Source organism: Phodopus roborovskii, unplaced genomic scaffold (genome assembly GCF_943737965.1).
Source record: "Phodopus roborovskii unplaced genomic scaffold, PHOROB, whole genome shotgun sequence".
Taxonomy (NCBI): Eukaryota; Metazoa; Chordata; class Mammalia; order Rodentia; family Cricetidae; genus Phodopus; species Phodopus roborovskii.
The window spans coordinates 36,019,524-36,035,953 of NW_026126407.1; positions in this window are offsets into that span (position 1 = coordinate 36,019,524).

The following is a 16,430-nucleotide window of genomic DNA, read 5'->3' on the forward strand; positions in this document are numbered from 1 at the left end:
TTTCAGTACACACTATTATCCCCCTTTTATAAATAAGAAAATTGAACTAGAAAGAGGCTTTAAGACTAGCTCATTATAGGTGACTCTAAGATAGGAACTTGTGACTATGGACTTCACTACTATTACAAAGACTCACAAAGATGGCCTTAGATGTCAATCCCCAATAAGCTATTTTTATCTTGATGAAACCATGATATGATTCCTGTAGCAACTGGAACTTCAGCTCCAATATTTAAGCAGATAACCAAATGACATAAGAAGATACTTTACCTGGAAGTCTGACTTTCTACATATTGTTACAACATTTTGTCTCCTGGGCCACAGACAGACAGAGACATGAGCATTTAGGATATTGGAAAGGTATCCCAAGTAGCATCTGTCCATAGGAAATCAATTCGACTGGGTTGTTATTAAAAAGTGATGTATGGATTTCAAGATACCATTATTTTTTTCTGCAGAGAAATTTGCAGGCAAGTGGATGGCACTTGAAGAAACCATCCTGAATAAGGTAACCCAGTCACAAAAAAAGGAACATAGTATGTACTCAATCATATATGGATTTTAGACTTAGAGCCTATAATTCACACCACCAGAGAAACTAGGATACAAGGTGTATTTTAAGAGATTCAAATAAAGTCCCTCACAGAAGGGGGAAGGGACAAGTCCCCCCAGAGCACAGGGGAAGTAGGGGGGGCAGTGAATGGAGAGGGAAGTAGGAGAAAGAGAAGGGGAGGATTGAAAATCACATGTGACTAGGAAGATTGAGTCTGGGTAGGAACAGAAGACGGGAGAGAGAGACAGACAGAGAGAGACAGAAAGAGAGAGAGAGAACATAAAAGAGGGAGATAATATTGGTTTGAAGAGAAAACTGAACACAAAGAAAGGTCTAGAGACCTACAAGACTACTGCCAACTAACAATTTGAGCTTCCGTGGAAAGGCTACCATAAATGCCCTTCCCGGATAGTGAGATCAACAACTTCTCCATGGATCTAATGCCTGTTGGAAACAGGAGCAAACACCCATACATAAACAATGAGTCGAACTAGAACCCAGATGCAGATGGAGAGGACAAGAACAGGCTGCAGAAACACATACAGATAGCTTACCTGAACAAGGAGGAGCTAACGGGCCATCAGACTGATAGCTGGGAAGCCAGCATGGGACTGACTCAGACCCCCTGAATATGGGTCTCAGCCAGAAGGACTGAGCAGTCTAAGGGACCTCAGACAGTGGAACCAGGATGTATCCCTGGTGCACAAAAGGAACTTGTGAACACATCCCCCATGGAGGGATAACTGCCTTAACCTAGAGATAGGAGAGAAGCCCTAGTACCTACTTCACATGACCTGTCAGATCTACATGACCCCAACTGGATGGCATTGCCCTACATATGGAATTGGGGTGGGGGGATAGGAGGGGAGGGTAGTTAGCATGCATGTGAGATGGCAGAGAGGATAGAAGTGAGGGAGGAACGGAGGGAGGAAGGGAGAGGGAACTGGGATCGACATGTAAAATAATAAATTAAATAAAAAAAAGAAAAATATCAAGGAAGAGTACATGGAAGAGTTTGAAGGGAAGGAAAAATGATTTTGTTATAATCTCAAAAAAAGTGCTGTATGGTAAATTTAGGAATGGAGGTAGAATTTAGGTAAATTTAGGACAGAAGGTAGAATTCGAAGACTTATTAATCTTTGAGTGACAAAGGTTCTCAGAAGCCAATCGATGCAATTCCTTCTTTTGGCAAAGGGGTAATGTGGTTTGGAGAGGAGTATTTCTGAATTCCTCCAGGAAGATGGAAATACTAAGCATTCCAGAGTCCCTGAGCCTCATATATACTCTCCATCCATGATGTAATCACACTCAGGCAGCTTCCTACCTACCATATTCTCATGCCCTGTGCCACTGTATTCACAGGATATGGGGTAGGTACGTCTACATCCAGGTTATTCAAATCTAGATTCTTTTGTTTCTTTGCCCAAGTTTATAGTTTTGTTGTATCATGAGCCCTATCTAGCTGATTCCTAAAGCAAACTTCAGTCTCTTAACAATATTGGTTTTCTTATTTAATGCTCATTTAATGACTCCATTTTTCCTTGTATTAGGCAAACAAGAATATGAGCAACATTGGACTTATCACAAGGAGTCTCTGGGAAGGACGGGGACCTTTGCAAATGTCACAGGATGAAACAGAGAAAATTGGGTTTTATTTCACTTATTGAACTTCTAGAGGATCCATAATGAAACACTGTCAGCAGGTGTGGTGCTACTTTCATACAAGAGAACATGTGGCAAGACCTTGGGCTATGGCTATGGGACCTGATCAGCAGACCCTGGCACTACAAAGTACCTGGAAAATTAGGTAGAATTGAAAGCAATTCCAAACAAAATCCAAAACCTATCCATTTCTATAATCTAGAAATCAGTTAAAGTCATAAAGCAATTTGAAGAGCACATGTTCTTAAAATCCTGATGGTCTTTGGGTCTGGCAGACTCAACTGCCGTAGGGTCTTTTCTAGGATGGAACAAAGGATAAGGATTAGAAGCTTTGATGCCCCAGTGGAAACAAAAAATGAGTAGAGTTGAAGAGGTGTCCAAGCTTGGCAATACTTCAGCAAACATGAGGGATGTCAAATAAGCATGGTTAATCAAGCTTCCACTAGCAGTATGGCTACTGTAGATGTATTCTTGGCTGGGGCAGAATTATCTCTGTTAGAGAGTAGACAATGCATAGTGCAGTTGCTTATCTACAATGAACTACTTGTGAAAGACAGAAGACTCTGTGTCTGGAGGTATTTGAACTCAGCATTTGTTCAATCATTTGCTAAAAATTAAGTTGGGAAGATCTAAAATAGATTCCTAAGAAGCAAGACAAAAGATTAGGGATGTAGGAGAGGGTGGGAAGATTGATAACAGAGGAAAGGAGGAAAGAGAGGGGTCAGGGAGAAGAAATGGAGGAGGAAGGAGATGAATAATCAGTCTATACATTTCACAGCTAGTTGAAGAAAATATTTAAGTAATAACACAAAGGAAAACAGTAGTAACAACCATCAAAGACAGAACAGAGAATAAGAGTAAAGAGCTGATACACTAATTTATATAAAGGTCTGATTTTCAACCAAAATTAATGAGACATACAAAGAACCAATATATACCATACTCAGGCGAAAATATATGTTAACACAGTCAATGGAGACTAATCCCAAGTATTTAACATATTTTACTTAGTAGACAAACACATCAAAAGTAGCTACTATATTCAAATAATTAAATTAAGTCATGGTTAAAACAATAAAATGAAGCATGACAATAAAGTGAAGTAAGGTTTTCAATACAGAAATAGAAATTATTTTAAAACAGCAAGTAGAAGCTCTGTATTTAAAAAAAAAACCACAACAATTGACATAAATAGAGGAATTAAATAAAGAAGTCAGTAGAGGAATTGAGTCTATAGAAGGATCAGTGAAAGCAAACATAAAAAAGCAGAAATTGTTCAACCTAGAGGACAGAGGAGAAGGTTGAAATGAGAGGAGCTTTGGATAACTGTGAAACACTATTCAAATGTATTAAATGGCATCTAGTAGGAATTTCAGGAGAAAAGGAGAAAGAGATAAGATCAGAAAAATGTTTTAGTAAATAATGATAAGTTTTCCATAAGTTGGTGAAAACAATTATTGTGCATAACTTGAATACCAAATGGAATGATAAATAAATGAATATAAAGTGAAGCACACATAGACAGATCTTGATCAAACTGATAGAACCCAAAGCCAAACAGCAGTGTCACATAGCTGTAAGACAATTCATAATCTTTGATTAATATGTGTATAAAGACATATCCATTATCTATGTTTTTTAGTGGGCAGAAGCTTAGGTTTCATTTTCATGGACACTTGAGAGCTGAGTGGGGCCATATCTTTCTTGAACAGATAATGTATGCTCATTTGCAGATGGTGTTGGCCTATGACTATGAAATATAGTACTAATATTGTAGAGAACAGGTAATAACCAAATCCACATAACTTGGCCATGTGCAGATGAACTTTCTGGCTATGAGAAAAGTGTCACTTATGCATAGCGGTAATGTTTACCATCCTCTCCTGCACATCATGACAGAATGGTCACACCTTGAGTAGGCAAAGACCAGCTGACTAATAAATGGACTTATAACTAGTTCAATGAAAACTGAATGCTTTTCCTAATTTCTCTACCCCTAAATTTTAGGATTGCTCAATCTGTCTCTCCTGCATCCCAAACCAAGCTGAATTCCTCATGCAGGACTAACTAAGAGCAACTTTGAGAACTAAGTGCTCAAATTGTGGCCTGTTTAGGAATAATTAAATGCAAATTCAACACCCTCTTATCTATATGATCCCCCTAATTGCCTGAAACAAAATTATCTCTTTTCATTGTGAAATTTGAACCCAGAGAGCTGTCTCTGGGAAAGGGCCGAGCTACATGTCATTCCATCCACCAGTATCTCATAAGTAATGGGTCTTGTGTGTGAAATAGGTCAGGAACTGGGCAGATGGAGACAATGGGAGAATTTCCCACTCTAATCTCCTTATTCTCCTTATCCTCAAAGGGTATTACCTCAGCAGGAGTCAAAGAAGGCCTACTGATGCTGGTAAAACTCTGGGAAGTAGAAAGGAAAATGGCAAGCTCAAAACAAAATTTCCAGATAGCAGCAGAAAGTAAAGGGTCTAATTTCTCTCAGTGGCATTGCACTGCTCTTAAATTCATGAGTCACTCAAGGTCAAGAGGTGAGTCTGATTTTTTTTTATTTAAAATTACTTATTTATTTTACATCCTGACTGAAGTTTATCCCCCTTCCTCTCCTCCCTCTCACCATCTTCCTTCTGCCCTCCTTCAATGCACACCTCTTTCATTTTCTGTTCAGAAAGCTACAGGCCTCCCATGGATATCAACAAAACATTGTATATCAAGTTATAGTAAGATTAAGCACCTCCCTATTTTTATTAAGGCTGGGCAAGGCATCTCAGTACAAGGAATAGGATCCCAAAAGTCAGAAAAAGAGTCAAAGATAACCCCTGTTCTCACTATTAAGAGTCTCACAAGAAGACCAAGCTACACAACTGTTACATACACGCAGAAGGCTTAGGTCAGTCCTATGCAGGCTCCCTGGTTATCAGTTCAGACTCTATGAGCCCCTATGAGCCCAGGTGAGTTGATTTTGTGGGTTTTCTTGTGATGTTCTTGACCCCTCTGGCTCTTAGAATTCTTTCTCCCTTTCTTCAGTAGGAATCCCTGAGCCTGACCTAATGTTTGGCTGTATGGAACAACAACAAAGCCACATAACCTTTGATTCACAGTCTGTCCTGGCTATGGGATAAGCCAGGCTAGGGTAAGAATCATACAGAGATTGTGGAAGTGGCCAACCAATGACTGGTCCAGCCTGAGACCCATCCCATGAGAGTGAGTCACCCCTGACACTGCCTGGAACTCCAGGACCCAGAGGGTGAATGAACCAAAGACCTAGGATAGAACCAAATATGACTGGAGAATAAAAGAATGCCAATGTTACAATCTTAATGATATTCTGCTACACTCATAGAGTGGTGCCTAGCCAAATTGTCATCAGAGAGGCTCCATTCAGCTACTGGTAGAACAGATGCAAGGGGATGGGTCTTATTAAATGCATGCCTTTGAATACTTACACAGAGTAAGTATTCCATGTTGAAACATTATGTGCAGAATATCTGTTGTGGGAAATTTTAATTGTGCTTGTGTTTAAAATAATGAATTGGCCTCTGGGCAGTATTGGGTGGAGTGTGTAATTCCCTAGAGAACACATTATGTCCAGCTTCACTGGATGCTGGAGATTCTTTGTCAAAGTTAGTCTAGGTTTTTTAATCGTTGTCTACCAAACCAAGCATCTGTTGGCAAATACATCCATTTCTCAGAGGATTAACACATATTGGCTAATCTTTTAAAAAACATTCTTATTTTATGTATATGAGTATTTGCCCACATGCATGTATGAATACTGCTTGTGTGCCTGGGGTCCATAGGGGGCCAGTTTTATTTACAGTAGCTGGAGTTACAGATAGCAGCTAACTGTCATGTGGGCTCTAGGAAGCAAACCTGAGTCCTCTGCTAAATTACTGAGAACTCTTGCTCTCCATTCCTCAGTTTTGCTTTTTAATAACAGCATATTCATAAATGCACTATACAAATAGCAGTATTTTAAATGCACTCATTAATAACTCACTTCAATATGCTAAACAAGCTGAATATCATTTCCACAAGTACTTAATTTCCTTCTTAATTCTTTATGAACTGAATTGGTAAGAGTTTTACTCATTTGCCTTTTCCTGTTTCCTTCTCTATTTAACCTTTCCAGACTCATTCATTCCTTATCTACAAGAAGATGAGGGGATTGGCAGAGATTTATAACAATCAAGCTTTCTTATATATACAATATATTGGTAATTTCTATCTCCAGTCATGAGGATTTATACTAGCTTTTTCCACCAATGTGTCTTATAAAAATATTTTTTAAAATTCTTATTCTCTTCTAGTATACTACATATAGTATTTAGGATTTCTCTTGTTTTATTTTTATTAGCTGGTTCATATTTGGGCAGTACCAGACTTACCTGGGGGTACATTATAACTAGAGATTATTAACCCCCTGCCTTACCCAACCTATTGGATGAAAGTTCATATTTTAAGTTAAAAAATGATTTGCACTGGGACTGGGGAACTGACTACACAAGTCAGAGCATGGCCTGCTCTTCTAGAGGACCTGGGTTCAATTCCCAGCGTTCATATGGTTGCTCATAACACTTGTAAATCCAGTTTCAGGGGATCTGACACCTTCTCTGGGCCTGCACAGGTACCAGGAAGTCTCCCGGTGCACAGAGGTATATGCAAGTGAAACACTCATACACATTTAAAAAAATACTTAAAAAAATGATTTGTATGAATAGTGTGATTTACAAAGACTATAGGCCCTTAAACTTGGTTCTGTTTTGGAATTAAAAGGGTTTGAAAAAACCAGAGATATTAAATATTACTCTCAGAATTCTGATTAAATTGGTATGGGCAATTAACAAAATTTCCTAAGCAATTTTATGAGGCAGAGAAATCTAAATATTTCTTTGTCTGATGTGTATTCCGTGCCCATGGGTGCATCTGTCACATGTGTCACGTGCATATGCTTTTTGTAATACTGTGAGATCACAAAACACATTTTAGTATGTCTGTTTTGCAAGTGGGGAGAACCCAGGGCTTACAAGTTATTCAGGATTAACTGGAATAAATACAAAAATTGTTTCTCCTCTATGCCTGCCATTACCAGAGGTTAAGCTTCACTTATGAATTCCTAAACCTATTCACCAAAAGTCAGTATGTTTTTCCCCCTAAAACAACTTGATTTTCCTAGTTGCAAAATCAGGCTATTCTTGTCTAGTCTATCACATCTTATTTGCAGTATATCTGTCTGTAAAACTAGAGTGGTGGCTGCATGGGGCTCTATTCAAGCACAAAGAGCCACTGAACCAATTCTCCTTTAAGAGTACCTACAGTGAAGCTAGAGAAGCTAGAAGCAGGACTTGGGATTTCAATGTGCTTCCCTGAATTTTTCATGTGTGTCACACATTTTTTTTTAGAAGAAAAAACAAGGGCGTTATTTTAACCAATATGTGTACATTTGTGTGTGTGAGTGTAAGACTAGATTTGGCCGCTCATTCCTCATACTACAGAGGCTGAGGCAGCATTATTATATCAGTGGAGCCTATGTTATGGAGTAAAACTCAGTTCCAAGAAACTGGGTATGTACATAAACATGATACATAAGGGTGGATATAACATTTCATGAATGGATGTAATTTTATAATTATTATGTTTTTCCTGATTAGTTGAACCTGTCATCATTTCAGAACTTTAATTGTGATTAATCATGGTCTTTATCTGATGACACAATTTGTCTGCCATCTCAGCATTCTTTGAGTCAGTACTTATCAAATATACCTGTTTCTATCAGTTTTCTTTTTAAATGCTGTTTTATATTTTCAATGTGTTTAATATCATAGTTAGATTAAAGTGTCAAAAGTAATAAATTTAAACTATCATTACTAATATACTTTAAATATACTTTAACTGATATTGGATAGAGATTGAAAAAAGGTCTGTGTATGTAGTCCAGGATGACCTTGAATTCAACATCTTCCTGTTTTAGTTTCTGCAGTGTTGGGATTACATGTGTGTACTACAGGATTCTATCTTCTATCTTGTTTTGTGCCTTTGTTCCCCTGCTTTCGCTATATTATTCACACCTATTTAATAGTTCTCAGTGACAGGCTGTATTCTAGGCATTTCATATACAGGCCCAGAGGTGGTTCTTGGCACACTCCTAGATCACAGTTGCCACTCTCATTTATAGTCAAGGAACACAGGCCTTGAGTGTCTCAGATTGCCAGCAACTAGAGTCAAGGCCACATGCATTTTGAAAGCATGATACTTTCTTTTTGAAAACACCTTACACTTGAATTCCTATACTATGGCAATTAAGCACTATAATCATTTTTAATCTAAGACTATAAATGCTTAAAGTGGTAAATTGTTCATGTGTCATACTTTTCATGTGCAAACAAGTCTCCAAGTTCTCATTTAAGTATGTGTGATGCTAGTAAGTTGAAAGTATCAACAAGAATTCCTGGCTTTATTGTTTTAGTTTTTAAATAAAATAGCATCTCCAATGGAATAAATAGATCATGACTCCCTACTTTTAAAATGAAAGACTAGATGGAATCTAGCCAAAGTTGGCATTATGACATGATTAGGAAAGATTTTTGTCTCAAGTATTCTCTGATTAGCACCTATCAAAATTCTTTCTCTTAACAAAGAGATGACAAATTACTGATTTAATATTCTTCCTTTGAAATGTAATTGATCAAAGTAATAATTGCATGGAGTAGCAGAAGTCTACAACGGAGAAGCAAGACACAGCAGAATTATTTTTCTTGCTAACTCAAGAAAGCACAGTGATCCCTAGCAGATGGGGCGATGAAGATAAAATCTCAGGCTTTACTGAAACTTGAACCAGGCAAAATCTTCTGTGCTATTACACTTACTATAGATCGCCAGGAGCAAGTCTAACATCTGCAGCATTGCAAAGACTCAGTAAATTTATGTGAGTGATGCCTTTGGTGTAGCCCCTTGTACACAGTAATAAGCTCTCCATATTAGCTTGCTCTTAGAGAATTACCCAGGAAGAGGGGTGCATATATAAGTGTAATTTCCATAGTATTTCAGTCCAGTCTAAGGTCTATATTGATGCTTCCCATTTCTTTTGTGCTCTTTGAAAAGGGAGTGAGTACTATGGGAGTAGCTCCAGGTGGACTGCAGGGATCTTCTGAGGTGCTGTCTACAGCTTAGCATGCAGCCTGCTCTCCAGACCAGGTGTTCTAGGCACTAGGTCTTTTGCAAGCATTTAGCAAATCAAATCCGACAGCAGGAGACTGCGGGTCTGACATATGATAAACACCCTTTGCAATTTAGCACTTTAACACAGGGAGTGAGCTAGCAAGATGAGTTAATTGCCAAGCTATCAACCCAGCACTCTGGAAACCAGCTGAGAATTGTCTAAGAAATCCTGGGCATCTGAGGTAGAGTGAAGAATCAATGCAGTAAGAGAAGAGTCAGTGGAGGAGGTCAGTGCGGGGGATGTTTGGTACTATTACAAGCTGTATGAAACAAATATTGAAAGTAGGTATTATGGGCCAGAAGTAGACAAAGCCACACAAAAGTTTAGAATGAGAAAGGTCCCAAGAGGGAGATGGAGGTAAGTGACAAAGCAGAGTCTAAGGTGAAGAATGAAGATAATGGAGTTCAGTGACAGAGCCAAGGCTGAAACACAGTCCAAATTAAGTGTTCTTTCAGCTGTACAACCCTACTGTCTGTGCTCTTAAAATGTTCCTTGAGGAATTCAAAATAGGTAGTACCATTTGACTATGGCATACTTGCTTAGTACAAATCATTTAATCGTTCTGTATCTTGGGCTCCTTATCTATAAAGTAGGCAAATTAGCGGTACCCATTCCAAATGACCATTACGACAATAAGATGACCTAACACATGTAAGGTTTGTGAAATATTATGAAGTAACGATAAAGCCAATTAGATGATACTATGGTTATTAATTTTGACTTGATTGGTGAGCACATGGCAATATGATATTAGGAAGCATAGCAGGAATGAAGCAGGAGAGGAAAAAGGAGTCCTGAACCAGTGTTATAGAATTTTGTTGTGGTTTCTGCTGTGAATTAATTAATAGGGTAAAACAGACAGTGTACTTGAAACATTTGAGCCTTATTTTATTTGTGAAAAGTAAAACAATGTTTATCATAGGTTTTATGATATTTAAGTCAAAGAATGTGAAGTGTTTTGTAAAGCTCTTGTTAGCATGTGCACAGATCTACATTACATACACACATGCACACACATATCTTCTCAATATAGACTTTACATTTTGAGCCACCTTATTCCTTAGCAAAATTGAGCAGAATGTATAGATATTTCCCATATTCTCTCTGTTCCCAAATAGGGATAGCTTTCTTCACAATGAGTATTTCTACCACCATTCAGCATGAGCACATGGTCATTGCCCAAAGCCTATGTGTACACTAAGGTTCACTCAGTGTTGCATATTCTGGATTTGTAAGCAATTATAAGGACTTGTATGTAACATCATAGTGCCAGAGAGAATGGTTTCTCTACCATAAAATCTCCTATTCTTGGCCTATCCATTTCTTAACCACAACACTTGATGGCCTATGATCATTTCCTGCATCTCTAGTTTTGAGTTTTGCCTTTCCCAGAGTGCCCCATAACCATCTAGAATGTAGACATTTGAGACAAGCTATTATGATTTAGTGGTACATCTAAGTTTCTCCTATCTTTAAACTCAGCATGTTTTTTTTTTCCATTTGATTTGACAAACCCAGTATCCTTGGCATTTGTCTAAAAAATTTAAAACTTATGTCCATGGATATTTATAGCAGCTTCATTATAAACACAAAAAGTTAAGAATACTGGGAAATCCCTCATCAAATAAAGTTATGAACCACAATTTATGTGGCCAGTAGAATCTTACCCAGTGCTAAGAATTAGGCTGTCAAACACAGAAAGGACATAGATGGAATTTTTATCTCATTTTATGTTAAAACTTTCCCTATTTCCTTTACTTTCATTTATTTCTTTATTCCATTACCAAGTCCTCTGGTTTCCACCTTCAAAACACATTTCAAATCCCATCAGCTACCCACCTCTATGACCACCATCTAATCCAAGCCATTGTCATTTTTCACACGGGCACATTTAATACCTACCCAATCCATCTCCTTGTGTTCATGCTTTCCCAAACTGTTCTTTACAGAGCAAATTGCCACTTCTGAATTTAACAGTCTGTCAATGGATAAAATACAATCCGTAGCATGATAATGCTCTGAAATCTTGTCCTGAATCCCCAGCTAACTTCACTTATCAACATATCTCTTCTCACCCAAGCTTCCATGCACTCAAGTGTTTGGTAAGAAAAACCAAAACAAAAAACAAACATTTGTTTCTCATCTTTGATTACTCGTACAGGGTTTCTTTTGTCTGAAACGATCTTGTCCAACTTTATGCTAGAATAGTTATTCCTTATTTTTCAGGTTTCACATTGATGATGACTTCAGAGAGTGTTTACCTGACCTTGGAATTGAGATCATAATTTTTCTCTGTCTTTAACCCTGTGATTGTCATTCAAAGCATTTGACTTTTAGCATCATGTTCCCAGACTAGTGAGGTGGTTCAACAGGCAAAGGCACTTGCTGTGAAAGTCTGGTGACTTGAGTCAATCTCCAGAACCCATATCAAGGTGAAAGGAGAGAACCAACTCCACAAAGATATCATCTTTTCCCCATGGGCATCATGGTATGTGTGCCTCTGACATATATCAAACATGCACACAATAATAAACATTAAAAATCATATACTCAATAAAATATTGTCATTCTACTACTTTGTTAAAAGCTTTATAGCAATGAGGACCATATAATAATATGTCTGTTATATAGTATGCACACTGACTGCATTTACTAAATAAACACATAATTTTGAGAATTTTTTTAAGATGCAAGACCTAGGAAAGTATTGAAGGATATTATGATAAAAAATTCCCATCTTAAATTTTGTGGTGGTTTGAATGAGAATGGCCCCTATAGCTTATGTAGTTGGTCTATAGTTAATGGGACCATTTGGAAAGTATTAGGAGGTACACCCCCTTGTTGGAGAAGGCGTGTCACTGGGGATAAGCTTGGGATTTGAAAAGCCCACCCCATTCCCAGTTAGTTTGCTTTCTCTCTACCTCATATTTGTGAATTAGATGTAAATTCTCAGTGTTATGCCTGTGTGCTTGCTGCCATGCTGCCTGTCATGATGGTCATGAATCCTACTGTTTTCTGGAACCATGAATCCAAAGTTAAGTACTTTATTTTATATGTTGCCTTGATCATTGTGTCTCTTCACAGCATAAGAAAGGCAAATAAGACAAGTTTATTGAAAAATTGTATTTCCAAATATGACAAAAATGAGTAATAAGAAATCATAGCCATAACTTCTGTGAGACATGCAAACATAATTGAAAGAATATTTAGAGTTTTCAATCCAGATATTAGAGAAGTGTGGGAACCACAAAGGGATAAATGGACCAATATTCTCAAGCAGAGGGACCTTCACAGTTTCAATGAGAAATGCCTTTTACCCTCTCCAAGGAGAAACTTTCAAAGGCAGAATCAAGGCCATTGGTCTAGTGTGATATTGCTATTTCTGAGATAAGGGGGCATTAATTGAACATCTGATATTTCTGCTGCCATGGCATTCTAAAATCTAGAGGATTTTTTACATGCAACATTTACTTTTTTCCCAATGGGGTACTTGTATCAAGCTAAAGTAAGATGGGAGACTTAGGTACTGGGCAGGAAAAACACAATTTTATTTAGCCTTTGAGAGTACTTAGAAAAAAATGTCTCACTCCTGGGAAATACAGTTATGTGCAGCAAGTGACATTTTGATCAGTGTAAATGGAATATGTGATGGAGATCCCATGACCATTTTTGTTTGTATAAATTACATGCTATGTATATAGAATGTTGAAATTATACAATGATATATTTCTTCCAGCTCATTCCCACCATTAATCAGCACATAATTTTGTCTTGGAACGATCACAAAACTTACTTTACCCTTGAGACATTGAAACTAGAGACTGCATCAGACAAAAATTATTGACAGTCTTTTAAAGTAACCAGCCTGAAAAAGGGGGAGATACAGGTTTAAAGAGCCTTATATAAACTTAGTCTGTATAATTGCTTTCAAATGGAATGCAATAAAAAATTGGCAGACACAGAAAGGGAAAAGAAAACATTCCATACAATCAGGGGAAGCAGCAGACATGCAGATAAAGTATATTGAAGAGAGGAGGGTAATCACTCAATTGCTAGAAATTCAGTTTGTAAAACAGAGGATGACAACACAGATGAAAGAGAAAAAAGAAAAGCTATCAATAGAGTTTTGAAAAAAAAAAAAAGAAAGACAGTTGTATAAAATTTCAGAACACTTCCAGCATAGGACATTTAACAAATGTTATATAATATCATTTCTGAGCCTGTTTCTGCCCTAGTAGGTAGCAGAAAGCCAGTCCGGAGTTGAAATTTTGTTTAAATGTAGCTGCTGAAAATGCATGGTGAGGGTTCATGCAGTGTGTTTCAAGAAGCACAATGGCAAATGGAGGTTAGAGGGGGATTTACTAAATGTGTAATAGAAAGCATGCATTGTCATGGCCAACAATGCCTGCATGTAAGCAGAACATGTTTCTCTTTATTCTAACTCTTACCTAAATGTATATAAGAGTCATCTCTCATTTTGCAAAGAACACCAGTGAGCTATGAAAAATTCATTTTCCCCTGACAGGACATTTGACAAACATGGTGTAAAATATGTGTAAGCAAGTAGGAAAAGTAATGGCTTTTTTTCTGTTCTAGTCACAAGTAAAGGGGGCTAGGTAGAAATGAACCTCAGGCAGCCTGCCTCATTTAGTCTTTCAAAGTCTGCTACCTTCCCATGCCAGGGCAATGCCAGCCTTGCAAGTAAAAGGCTGGCCTTGATTGGGTACCTGCTGTGTTATGTGTTAGACACACACACACACACACACACACACACACACACACACACACACACACACCACATAGACACATGTGTGGTATACCACACCATGCCATGCACACATACCACATACAGCACATACAACATCTGTTCTCTTTGAGTCTCAGAGATATTATGTGTCTTGCCCAAGCTCAAGTGTACATAACTATGTGAACCTTCATGCAAATCCAAGTTTTTGAAATTGAAACCTCATCTTATTTCTAGTAAAGGTTTCTTGTTCCCCTAGTGGTTGATGGGAGAAATAAAGAGCCAGGCCTCTCTTGACTAAAGAAAGTAATCAGACAATGGTGTCAAGGGCAAACTCAGAGGCCCACTGTGTATTGCCATTCACTTAGTATTGGCACTCTGTCCTCATGGTCATGTTAGGGAGCAGCTCCATTCATGTCCCCATTGTTACCATCCATCCCCTGTGCCTTCTTACTTTGTTTTGCTTTAGTTCCTCTCATAGGACTTTAGTTACCCTCAAACTCAATTATCCACCTATAGGATTTTATCTATGTATTCTGCTATTATACTTAGATATTTTTTGAAGCACAACTTGAAAATGTGTCACATTTTTGCTAAAAAAAAAAAAAAATAGTGACAGGAAAATGGCTTTCCTGGATTCCATTCAGAGGAACCCAGTCAATTCCTACCAGCCCTTCCACTCCTTTCTTTCATGCTTGTTGGTGTCCAGCCAGACTGGGCCCTCTACTTCATGTGTAACAATTGTCCTTCAACTACTCACTCACCTTTCCTTAGTGTGTGTGAGTATGTGAATATATGTCTATGTGAGTGTGTGTATCTCTATGTGTGTGAATATATTTTGTGAATGTATGTGTGTATAAGCATGTGTGAGTGTATGTGTTAGTATATGAATGTGCATGTGTGTGTGAGTGTGTGTGTATGAGTTATTGTGTGTATGAATGTATGTGAGTATATGAAGGAGTGAGTATGTGAGTTTGTATTGGCATTGCTTGTTTCCTTTGAGGTAGGTCTTCACCATCCTCATGCCTCAGCCTCTCAAGTGCTTTGATTATAGGTATGTACCACTATATCTGACTCCCATTATGTTGTGTCTTGAGTAAGTCTCAAAAATAAGTCATGTAATTTGCTTTTAACTTTTTTTCTTTCTCTTACATAGATCATCTATGAAGCCGTTTATGCTACAGTGTGTCTTTAATGTAAGCAGCTTCACAATTAAGCAGTTTCTCACTTAAGCATCTCGATACTAGCTAAAATGGCTCTGGAGAAAGCTTTCCAAATACTTCATAGAATGTCTCTCAAATTCTTAAATTTTTATGCTGCACTTCATCTTAAAAAATCAATGGCATTTTTTTTCATCATTTTCTAGCTGAGTACACGTGGCTCATAAAAGCAGTGGGGATTGTCTATGATTTCTCAGTGGCTGACGATCTGATACACAATGGTAACATGTGGAAAATGTAGGTCATCTCAGGTGAGTGGTGCAGTTTTTTGGCCTCACTTGTACCATATGAAACCAGAGAGATAACGTATGTACTATCTGGGAAAGAAATCTATATTTCTTTGTTAAAGATATGCTAATTCAACTCACAGACTTTGGGAATTTTTATGGGTTGTCAACCTACTCTAAAAGTCAACCTAGTTGAAAACAAGGAAAATTGCATTTATTTGGGCCTAATTAAGATTCCAATTTCTGAAAACAAGTTCAAATGTCTTTAGAGGGTATCCTGAGGATTTTACAAAAAATGTTAGATCAAGTGTTTAGCTTTAAACCTCCTGGGTGTTGGTAATTCTATTATTTCCTAGATAGGAATTATGATTGGTGCTGGAAATGTCAGCTCTCTTCTATGACAGGGCTTGGCTGTGTTCTTGGTCTCTAGTAGTTTTGTGGATGAAGGAGTCTATTGGAGAGAAGGTCAGTATGATTAACAATGCCTCAAAGATCTTCTCTCATGGGAAATGGCATGTCTTCAGCTCAGAGCAAAGGGTCCTCTGCAGATGGCTGACACTGAATAAAAACAACCTCTCATCTCAGGTAATTTCCCACCCTTATAATGACACTTTAATTTTTGTACAAGAGCTATTCTTTAAAATAAAGACTTTAAAGATACTTTATATACTTCATCACACTTTTCAAAAACTGATCAAACCATTAGACTTACCTTTTGAAACAGTGGTCTTAGGGCCAATTAAAATTTTTTTTCAACACATTCTCATGCTCAGCAACTTCCTTGACAAAT